The sequence below is a fragment of the Lepisosteus oculatus genome, unplaced genomic scaffold (assembly GCF_040954835.1).
Source record: "Lepisosteus oculatus isolate fLepOcu1 unplaced genomic scaffold, fLepOcu1.hap2 HAP2_SCAFFOLD_40, whole genome shotgun sequence".
NCBI classification, from domain to species: Eukaryota; Metazoa; Chordata; class Actinopteri; order Semionotiformes; family Lepisosteidae; genus Lepisosteus; species Lepisosteus oculatus.
This window is the reverse complement of record NW_027167934.1, coordinates 548,000-560,255: the sequence shown is the minus strand read 5'-3', so window position 1 is coordinate 560,255 and position 12,256 is coordinate 548,000. Positions and strand designations below refer to the sequence as shown.

The 12,256-nt window shown below is 40.4% G+C and overlaps 1 non-coding gene across 1 annotated transcript; it reads left to right on the top strand.

Annotated features, from left to right (window-relative positions):
* The first annotated feature begins 6,736 nt into the window (after positions 1 to 6,736).
* Positions 6,737 to 6,809, top strand: trnaq-uug (transfer RNA glutamine (anticodon UUG)). Its single transcript has one exon. It is a non-coding gene; the product is annotated as a tRNA-Gln (tRNA).
* Positions 6,810 to 12,256: the final 5,447 nt, after the last annotated feature.

Here is a 12,256-nt window from a genome sequence, read left to right as displayed (position 1 = left end):
AAAGGAGAAGCGGCACTTTGCCTTTGCCGCGCAGGCACAAGGCGACTTGCGGCAGACGCCGGAGTCGGCAAGTTCCGAACCTGCGCGGGGAGTCCCCAACGCATTTCGAGTCCATCGCCTTAACCACTCGGCCATGACAAAAGCGAGCTCGCTGCCGCCGCATTCCTCCTATAATCTAACACGGAGTGCGAGGTTGCTGCGGAAACCTTTTTAAAGTCGCTCTCCGTTAAAAAAAAAATACCTTACACAAGATTCGTGCCGGCAGACAGACACGCCTCAGAGGGTTTAAGGCTGGCTTCACGTTCAAATGATAAAGTCCCCCAGTCCGGATGTCAAAATGCAACTTTGGCAGACAGAAAAAACATCAACAAACCACAAATGTGGAAAAGGATTTTACAAGCTGCACCACACTGCACTTTCAAAAGCATTTACATTCGTGTTAGACGCAGGAATTGCCTTTGATTTGCGCGCTTACGAACGCCATGGAAAACGAAACAAAACTAAAGCCCTCAGCTCCTGCACTTGATTATAATGCCGTTACGTGTCGAAGCAGGAATTTACGTCATCCTACCACTGCAACACGGGGAATAGAGGGAAATGAGCACAAGCTACGAATTGTCTCTAAACAGTCCCTACAGTTGTAAGACGCCTGGAAGCGTGCACCCCCATCATTAATCTTTGCGCATCTGTGCAAGGTAAACTCTGGAGCAGTCTCTAAAACGGCTCAAAGGAAACACGTGATTGATTCCATGTGCATCTGGGGTTCATTTCTTATTTACATTTAATTCAAGGGAAAGGCTTGGGTCAGTTTCAGACGGCCTCCAACAGCGAGATTCAAGCGCCCCACCTTCAGCCCAATCTGCGCCGCCAGAACGCCAACGGCTCCTCTGGTCTCCGGGGTGCGGTTGTGACTCCGTAACCTAAAGTGTTGGTGGCAGACAAATGGAGACTAACAGGTGATGTCCTAGGACATGACTACGTTGTGACACTCGGTGGGGATGGTGACCATTGCTTGGAAAAGAGTGCGAGGCCCCTTTAGAAAAACATTTTGTTAACAGGCATTCTGCCTCAGCCTAAACACCTATAGCTTGCAAAGCGCATGCTATTAGACAGGCACCTCTGCAAGACCTTAAGAGTCTCTTAAACTAGTGATAGTAAGGTGTTCCCAATGGGCGATGTTTGGCTTTCAAATCATCTGTCTGTGGAAGCGCCGAGATGCAGCTGTTTAAGGCTTAGAAGCAGCTGACTGTTTCACTACCTAGCTGATTACTGTCAGTCAGGGAGCTCAGAGGTGAAAAGCCTGTCTGAGAGACAATTCGCCGTCGATCAGTTCAATATGTTCCGTACCAGCTCGGCGCACCTGAGATCATCTTGGTAGCCGTGTAGCTCAGATGAGTGAGAGCGTGTCTGTGTGTACCACCGTGATTGGATGCCGGTCCTTCTCAGGTCACAGTAAACCTTCTGCTGCCTAACTTTCCTAATTTTGGGGATCCCTTTGAAAAAGCAAAGGAAAAAAAAACTGGCTCTTCATCAGCATGATCGACCCAACCCAGTGTGGCGCAGTGGCCTAATGGATAAGGCACTGGCCTCCTAAGCCAGGGATTGTGGGTTTGAGTCCCATCTGGGGTGCTCCTGTCCCATTTTGAGCGTACAAATGTCCTTTTGATTTGCAAAGCTGCAACCCCACCTTACTCAGTGAGCGTCTCTGCTTTTCTCTCACATACAGTTGGGAGAAAAACTTTTGTAAACAGCCCTTCGGAATGATGTGGATTTCTGCATGAATGGCTCCTAACATGTGATCTTATCTTTATCTAAGTCATAATAATTAATAAAGAGAGTCTGATTTAACAAACAACACACGCCCAACATTTGACATTGCTGTTTCTTTATTGACCAAATGGTTTAAACAATCAAGGTCATTGATGGAAAAAGTACGTGAACCCTTATATTAAGGAGCTAGTGGAACCTCCTTTATGACAAAAACCTCAACCCCCACTTTCTGTAGCGGCTGGTCAGACCTGAGCAGCGGTTAGGAGGTATTTTGGCCTATTCCTCTATGAAAAACTGTTTCAGTTCATGTATATTTTTGGGATGTCTTGCACTGAACGGCCTGCTTCAGATCACGCCACAGCACTTCAATGGGATTGGGGTCAGGACTCTTACTTGGCCATCCCAAAATACGGAATTTCTTTTGTTTCAGCCACTCTGTTGTTGATGTACTCCTTTGTTTTTGTCATGCTGCATGACCCAGCGTCTTTCGAGTTTTAGATCACAGGCAGACACCCTGACGTTCTGCTGTAGATTTTCCTGATACATCTTGGAATTCATCGGTCCCTCGATGATTGCAAGCAGTACAGCCTCCGCCATGCTTCCCAGGTGGGATGAGGTTTTGGAGTTGGTATGCAGTGTTTTGTTATCTCCAAACATAACGCTGTGCACATTTACCAACAAGTTCAACTTTTGTCACGTCTGTCCACAGAACATTGTTCCAGGAGTTGTGGAACATCCATGTGGTCTTTAGCAAACTTGAGAGGGGCAGTGGTGGTTTTTTTTGGGGGGAGAGCAGTGGTTTCCTCCATGGTGACCTCACATGATCACCACTCCTGTTCAGATTTTTTCTTATGGTGGACTCATGAACACAGACGTAAGACAAAGTCAACCACCTGTTCGCTAGATCCCATCCCCACTCAGCTAGTCAAAGATTCCCTCGAAGGACTGGCAGGACCTATAATTAGTATGATGAATGCATCGCTTGCGTCAGGCGTTGTACCTGATCAATTTAAGGTAGCGGTTGTTAGACCGCTCCTTAAGAAGTCAAATTTGGATCCACAAGTTCTTAACAACTACAGGCCTGTCTCAAAGGTCCCATTTCAATCTAAAAGTCTTGGGAGAATAGTTGTTGCCCAACGTCAATCGTATCTGGATTCAAATAATATACTTGAGAAATTTCAGTCTGGTTTCTGAAACTGCATTAACAAGAGTCGTAAATGATATTCTCTTAGCTACTGATGCGGGGAATGCAACAGTGCTTGTGCTTCTAGATCTTAGAGCTGCCTTTGACACGGTTGACCTCTCTGTTTTGTTACACAGGCTTGAGTTTGAGGTTGGCTTATCTGGAACCGTCCTTCAGTGGTTTACTTCACATTTTACTCATCGTTTTCATTATGTTCAAATATCTAATAATTGTACTGCTTCATCAATGTCACCAGTTCAATTTGGGGTACCAGAAGATCAGTGCTGGGACCAATATTGCTCTCTCTCTCTACATGCTGCTGCTAGGTAGGATAATCTGAAAAAATAATATGAACTTTCATTCATATGCTGATGACACTCAAATAAACATTTTGTTTACACCAAACGACAACTCTTCTATTATCAGTTTAGTTAAATGCATTAAGGAAGGAAATACTTGGATGTGTGAAAACTTTTTGTTACTCAACTCTGAGAAAAATGAGGATCTGTTGATCGGAGGCAACAATACTGATAGGACTACTATAACTTCAGCACTTAACTCAGAGGATTTAAACATTTGCCTCAAAGAGACAGCACGTTACCTAGGCGGCATATTAGACACAAGGCTCTTAACAACTTGCATTGTTAAGTGCCTTGGGACAACCTTGTTGTGAAAGGCGCTATATAGAAATACATTGATTTGAATTGAATTGACAATGTAAAATGTTGTGTGTGTTGTTTGTTAAACAAGACTGTCTTTATTTATCAAAAAATAAAAGGAATTTGCTAGGAATGCAAACGTTAGGTTGCGCTTCTTCATGCTGCATCGTCGGCATGAGTGGAGCTTTTTAAACGTCTGTACTTACTGTGCCCCATAAGAAATCGTTTGTCCCCGTTCAAAAGAGATTGTGCGATGTCCTGCAGTGTTCGCAAAGCAAACCTTTGACAGTTTGAAAAGAGGAATTTATTCTGCTTCCTGTGCGTGCAGTAGTTACAAAGTTGAACGTCTTTACACGATTTGCTGCAGTTTTCAGTGGGCGGGCTTTGTCAGATGGCTTGGAAAAACGCACTGTGTTTCGGCTCGGGAAACATCATGAGAAGTGTCCTGCATGTTTTCTGTGTATAGCTGTCTTTTAACGCATACAGAATTCATTCGAAATCATTGATTTCTCCAATTAACAAGGGTCCCTTAAAAGATGAGTCAAAGTAACGTCTAATCAGATTAGTTTCCTTAGAGCTGGTTCAGAGTTTGCTCAAGAGTTTACCTTTCACAGATGCGCAAAGAAGAATGTTGGGGGTGCATGCTTCAAGGTGCCTTACAGCTGTAGGGAGTGATTCGAGATGATTCGTGGCGTGTGCTCGTTCCCATATACCGTACGCCCCGGGGTGCAGTGCTAGGATGACGTAAAATACCGCTTGGGCACGTAACGGCGTTATATGCAAGTGCGGGACGTGAGGGTTTTCGTTTGTTCATTTTGTTTTGCTCTGCTTTGCTTTGTTTCGTGGTCAAGAGGCGTAAGGTAAGTCGTAATCCAGGGAGAACACTGGTGGCAAACAGTCCGAGGTGAGAGGCGAGGTCCAAAGTCGAAAAGGCAGAAGGGGAGTCCAATATCCAGAATAAACGAGGTAATGGAAAAAACGCCAGGTAGAGCTCTCAAGGAGTAGACTCAATACCAGCGGGAAGCAGGTAAAGATGGTAAAAATAGCACTGCGTACCGCACGGTGGAGTGTGTGCAGGTGGGTTAACTCGTGCGGCGGCGTTTGTTAATAATCACCCGCTGCTGGTGCTGTTTAGATTGCTTAAGAGTTGGTCTTAACTGCCTGGCGGTCATGACAAGCTCCTCTTTAAGCTGTGGTTTAGTTTTGCATTCATGTGTTTCTAGAGCAGTTATTTATGGGGGTGGGTGGGTCTTTCACAGAGGCTCAGGACAAATCCCCTGCATGAAAGTCTACTGTGTGCGTTCAAACAGTCACAGGTCAAGAGCCAGGCAGGAGGACAATGGACAGAAGAAGCAACGAACCAAAAATAAAAGAACGAATATGAAAAAGCCACCATCTTTTTCTTTTTGACATTTTCCGACTTTCATGCAAGCCAGGACAAAGTTGCTCGTAGCTACTTGTGGATTCAAATACTCTATCGAGTGCTTTGATGAGTTTTTGCAATTTGATTGTCGTCCTGTCAGCCTGTTTCTGTTTTTTTTTTTCAATCTAGTGATGGAAAGTAAGAGGGAAATGATGGAGCAATCAATAACCGCTCCGGAAAAATGGCAGAAAGAAATGGCCCGTCACTAAGGACATTTGTGAAGCAGAGGAGTGACATCACCACAAAGGCGACTTATTCTGCTGATCGTTTTGGTGAATAATGATTGAGGCGTGTTAAGAGAAAGGTAGCTGCGTCAGCATGCTTAGGCTGCAAAGGATAAAGCAAAGGTTTACTCCATGCTGAAAAGAGAAGAAAAGAAGCACAACGTTTCGGCTGTGGAGCCTTCTGCGCCATCTTCTTTAGCAATGGTGATGATGTTTACATTGGAAAAACTGAGACACGCATACTGGAGGGGCTTGAACCACCAACTTTTCAGCACCACAGAGTCTGACAGTCTTTTGTGCGCCCTACATTTGCAGGTTTATGGTCAAAGAAAACAATCACTTGCGCTTCTTGCAGCCGGCAATCTTTTTCCACTGACAACCAAGAAATGGATTTCATCTTTCACAAGCTGTATGGATTTCTTCAAAAACAAGTTATTCCAGAAAGGAAATGAATTCTTGCATTAAACTGAACCAAGCTGTACATGTTTGTCTGAAATGAGACATGCGGCACAACAAGACACGGAGAGAGGCACCGCTGGTATTCAGACCCAGGATCGCCTGCTTACTAGGCAGGCACTTTAAGCCACTAGGGAACAGCGCCAGCAGAGCACCGTGCTTTTACAGACACTTGGACACATCTGCGTTCGGTGTGCACTTAACCTGCTCTCTGAGCCCGTTGCCTCCGTCCCATTTAATAGCAGAACTGACGCCAAGAGAAATGATGAGAAATGGCATTTATCTGGCACTTCTCATGTCCAAGGAGCTCAATGCCCTTGACACCTCCCCAAGGCGACAGAACTGTGCATTCTTTGGCGACAACATTTTTTCTTTTGTTTTATTTCTATACTTATTGATAGAATAAAAACGATATGTCATGTACTGTAAGGGAAATGTCTGTTTTCATGGGGAAAGCTAGCACCAGCAAATGTTGTGTTTAGAAGAAGTGATTTAACATGACACGTGACCTAATTTACCGGAGCAAAAGCTCACCCAGCAAGCCCTGCTTTACTTCTACAGGAGAGAAGTACTGTAGAGTCTGCAAGATGTTCAGCTGGGTAGCTACGTCAGCATGCCTCGGCTGCAAAGGAACAAGTAATAGGTTTATTGCATGCTGAAAAGAGAAGAACGGAAACACAGCGTTTCGGCCGTGAGGTCTTCTCACACCTGAAGAAGCCTCACACCTGTAAAAGGCTCCATGGTTTTCTTTCTTCTCTTTTCAACATGGAATACACCTATTGTCTGCAAGATGTGACAATTTCACGGTGTTTTGGAAGAAAACCTTTTTTCTTTGAATTCAAAATCAATCAGAATTTCAGCACGACACACCAACACTTTTTCTGTTTTAAGGAGATGATATTTTAAACCTGATAAAAATAGTAGGAAACACAAGTTTCTTGCTGTGAAAATTTAGATGGGGAAGTGTACTACTGGTAGCAGTGTAGAGCTCTCTGTGGTGGAATGCAAACACATGTTCTATGGGCCAGTGGCGTAATGGATTACGCGTCTGACTTTGGATCAGAAGATTGTAGGTTCGAGTCCTGCCTGGTTTGTGAGGCTTTTAAACCTCTCAGGTTCCTCGGTAACAGGTTGCCGTCATGTATATGAACTATAGAAAAGCATCTGCCACAACCCGTAAATTAGCACGCAAGTGCGGGCTAGTTAACACAGAACTGTATGGAGATCATCTCCAGCTCCGAGCTCAATTGCAATGAAAAAACATGCAGAACAGAACTGGAGAGCAGCTGAATTTGTGCTCAGTAGGGTGGGGAGGACTCAGCATTGCTATTGTTCTAATTGGCATGAACTGCAGGGGATCTGAATCAGAACACGTCACTTAGTTCGATCATTGCGTCAATATGTAGGCCACGTTAATATAGAATTATTATTCCCTGACAATTTCATGTTAGTTTTTAAGAACGACATTGGTGCTAATATATACATATATAGCATATAAGGAACACGTAAAAGTTTAGTCCATGCTGAAAAGATAAGAAAACCGCCACAACGTTTCATCTCGGAATAAATCTTTACTTGTTGTTTTGCAGCCTACCCATTCTGACCTAACTCCTCCCTTGAAATTCCCTAACAGATAAGGGTACGTAACGGCTCATGCGATGCTCAGTTGCAATTTGTCCCAAAACAAACAAGAACAGCAGCTGAGGGTTTGAGTTTGAACATGCACTGTATTAAAGCAGCTTTTATTTCCATTGATAAATGCTAGATATTCCTACAGAGATTCTCCAGGTAGTAAGCGATTCCTGTTTCTGTTTCTATTTCTGTTTCATATATATATACAGTATATATACAGTATTGTACTATTATTATATAATTGTTACACTGTGGCTGTGTTGTGTGTGTTAAGCTGCTGTTGCACTGCAATTTCCCTCACGGGATCAATAAAGTATCTATCTATAAGAAGACATTACCAACAACGACCACAAGATGGAGATATTGTCTAGACATTACCAACAACGACCACAAGATGGAGATATTGTCCAAAGAGGCAAGAAGGGCAAAGCCGCGATAAGGTAAAATCATTTTTTGTAAGAGATTGCTGTCAGAATGCACATCCGTATCCCAAACAGAATCTCTAGTAAAATATGATCATTTGTGAAACAGGCAATTGAGTGTCTGCTACAATATGATTGCTACAGATGCAGCCATTCAAAATGCGCGGGCGTACGCTGTACGCAGTCTACCACAAGTTACCGGTAAATACCGCGAGTTACCGGTAAATACCGCTAGCAAAATAATAGTATCCGGAATTTCCGCAAGGTGGCGCTAATAAAGCTCAACTTCTCATGTTTGAGCTGTAGCCATCAAAGTCTTTAATGAAGATATTACTAATAGTATTAATAATAAATGAACTTGGACAAGCTGTAAACTCAAAGTATTGCCCTGGTCCACATTATTTTTTTCATTGACCGTCTTTGTAAAAGTAACACCACAGCATTTCGCAATCACGCATTTTTTTCCAATCATGCAAAGTACAGTAATTTTTGAGAATCGATTCACCATGCCTTTCACATGCTCATAAAAGAGGTTGATTTAGGAACATAAACATATTACCGTATGCAAACTGTACTGTATACAGTTTGTATATGTATATGTATATGTATATGTAATGTCTTAACTGTGCCCGTTTAAGTATTGAATATTTATTTGGAATTTTACCACTGAAGGGAAATCTTAGTGCCTGAGCATAAAAAGAATAGGAGCATACTGCAACACGTGTGAAGGCCATAAACGATATTAATTTTGGAACATAAACATACAGTATATGGCTGGTCTCGGTACTTTAAAGAAAACATACACGAAACATGGTTTCATTATGACCAGAATCGGTCTTGAGATATTTTTAACTTGATTTACAGTATTTGAGAGGTATGTCTTGACACCGATACTACGTAAATACTCCTCACGTATATGTTTCTAGGTTTATATTATGCATTTCATACGGTCAAATTGCTTTTGAGCAACTGATAAGAAGCGCGAAACGGTATGCCCAGGGCGTTTTAGTTTTCGTTTTGTTTTAATGCAGTGCAGTGGATTGATTAGAGATATCAAGTACATACAAGTCATTTTTTAAATGTTGTAGTTCGTCTTGTAAAAATGTTACGAGTACATCATCTGTCAACAATTACACAGGTTCTGTTTCCATATTGCGGTTTTTGGTTACGTAATATTATTTTCTAATTTCACGTTGTGAATATATGATTTGGGCAAACAGAGCCGCAAAGAAGTACATTATGGGTTGTTGTTGTTTTTTTGCAGTTTTATCTAAAATAAGTGATGCTTAAACCTTTGTCTGATTCTTGTGAAACTATCCACACGACAGTTACCTAGGAGTTGACTTCAGTGATGTCACTGATGGGATGTTTCTAAAAATCCATCCTCTGTAAAACATCTTCTCTAGTTGTTCTGCATATGTATTCGCTAATGAAGCTGTGTGTTCTGAGCCTGGTTCTCTACATTTCTGTATGAACCAGCTTAGAGGGCTAAAGACAGCTTGTGTTTAAATTGAGTGTAAGGTAATTTATGCTTCTAAAGTCATGGTCAGCATTTATTATTGTACTGTGCTGTAAACTTCTTCTGTGCCTAATTACATTATTTTATAGTCGATAATGTTTCTGTAGTGCTTTTTCAGCCCTCAGCATGTGTCTGCGCTGGTGGTGCTGTGGGTTAGGTTCCTGACTCCTATGTCACATGGTCTGTGGTTGAATCTCATGGAACTATGACTTTAATTTTTAACAAACATTTCTTTGAAAAAATGAAACATTTCCCTTGGTCAGAGATTAAATAAAACCTCACTCGCATCAAAACAAATTTATATTTCTAAATATCACAACATGATCGAATTTACGTCTTTTTAATAACAATGAATAGTCACCTATGCGTTACAAAATAAACATTTATATTGATTTGAATCGCGTTTTGATTTAAATCGTAAACGCGTGTTTAAATATATGTGTTTAAAGGCGATATACTGTATAAAAGTGCTGATTCTAATGGAATGTGTTCGGCCGGGGATTCAAAAAAATTATTTTTTTTAATTGCGAATCTAAGGAAAATTGCAGTATAACTTTGTTCATGCACAAACAGTGGCATGTTACATTATAATTTGGGTGTCTCCTCTTGCCAGAAAGCTCTAAATTGCATTTTGAGTGCGGTTTTTGACTTTTTCTAAATTGCAACCCATAAATAAAGCTGATACAGTTTAGACTTACTGTATTCTAAACTGTATTACAACATCACATTGGACAATGCAACGTAAATTGCAAAAATGCACTTGGAATCTGTCCAAGCCCTACTACGAAAATTATTTAAACTGCGACACTTATCATTCATCTTTAAATAAACTTTATTTTATATAGCGTTTTAAGCGAATAGATAATTAGATTGCTCATAAACCTAATCGCTTTTTCTACATAAACACAGCGTGATTGCTCTCTGAAAATGCTTTTTTCTTTATATTTAGGCTCAGATTTCAACTATAGATCGTATTATTATGAACTTTCTTGGAAAAATGTCTTTTATGTAAACCATGTTTGCTATTAATTCATTTAGGGCTAAAATACGTTCATTGTCTTCCAATCGAGTCGAGTTGACATTGGAAGCTTGCCACGCCCGGACTGTTACACCAACGCATTAGCATGTTGAAGCGATTTCATTGAGGAGGCCATCTACTAGTTAACACTGTACTTCCTACTTTGAAAATACCTGTGAAATTGGTTTAATTCGTCACAGCCAGCACTCCGGCAGAGAGGGGGGTTGTACTCGTTAATGTCTGATGACATACAAGTGGAAAGATTACAGATTTTAATCGTTTTTTTTCTGAACCAGGGAAAATCTGATCATGTTTCTCTATAACAATAATAAAAAACTTTATTTTCAATTATTTTACATATCCCGCTTGCACATCGCATGACTTTAATAAATCTATTCTTTATTAATACTAAATAAATAATACTAAAAATACTTCAGCAAAGAGGTCACTTGATTTTTGGAATAATTCCAAATAGCACAATGATCCACTGGCATTCCTGAAGTCTGTTTAGTGCATAATCTTCCAAATACAATCACTAAGCAATTATAAGAATTATACCATCCTATTTCTTTGTGATGTCCTGTAAAAACTAAACCTATTTTTATAAGGCTTTTACTCAAAAGATTTCCAAACACACAAAGCATTTGTGAAGTACTATAGTATTTCTAAAGGTTACTGGTACAACATCAATCATTAAAGCTTAACAATAAAGTTTAGATTGCTGACTATGGACTAACTACATTAACTAACTGCAATGCAACACTATACATTTTACAAGAATATCTGGTTGAATTCTTGCATTTGTAGCCAATTTAATGCGAGAGAAATAAGCCAATTTAATTATTTCACAAAAAATAATGTGATATAAAATGGATGTTTTTAACTTTATTGTAGTGTTTTAGAAACTAATATGTCTTCAAAAATGGTTGTTTTTCACTCCTAGGAATGAAAGCTGTTGTTATATAATGTTTATTTTCAAATTTTGAAAAATCAAAGGATTCTAGCTTTCTCCCCTTGCAGGCATCGGACACAGAGAACCTCATGGTTTTCCTAAAAATCATTTTTTATGTTCCCTGGTGTTCCAAACTTAGTTTTAATCAATTTTAATTTGTTATTATGTTAAAAACAGGGTAATAAATTTCTAATTGGACTATAAATAATGTCATATTGTCTGCTATAAAACTGATGTTTTCAACTCTATTGTAGAGATTCTAGAATCAACTAATAGAGAATTGAAATAAAAAAGGGCATAAGAAAACATTGCCAACAACGACCACAAGATGGAGATATTGTCTAGACATTACCAACAACGACCACAAGATGGAGATATTGTCCAAAGAGGCAAGAAGGGCAAAGCTGCGATAAGGTAAAATCATTTTTTGAAAGAGATTGCTGTCAGAATGCACAACTGAATCCCAAACAGAATCTCTAGTCAAATATGATCATTTGTGAAACAGGCAAATGAGTCTCTCAGGTGCCCATTGCTCATTTTCAGACACATTTATGCAATACTTTCACCATGCGTTGAGCAATAGGGATTAAAGATACCAGAGGTAAGGTTTAAAAGTGATTCTGAGGTGCAACACATCAGCGATACAGCTAGGCATCTGAAATGCGGGGTTTGAGAGCCCTTCAGGGAACACCGTACCCTAAAGGTACCAGAAGTCCACTAGTATAAGCATTAAGTCACTGTCACCCCTGTTACAATGTGATTGCTACATATCTTCATTTCTTTGGTTTTTAAGGAGTAAGAGTGCAGGGGGTCTAAATCTGCGATCCAGTGTGTTGAAGTATTTCACAACACTACCTGTAGCCCGTATGGAAATAAATACTAATTCTGATTATTGCCCTGGGCATGTACCAATAAATCACTGAGCATATATCACTGTGTTGAAGCTAGAGACCTGTATGTAATATTATGGTGCTAAAATGTCATTTTCACATATATTA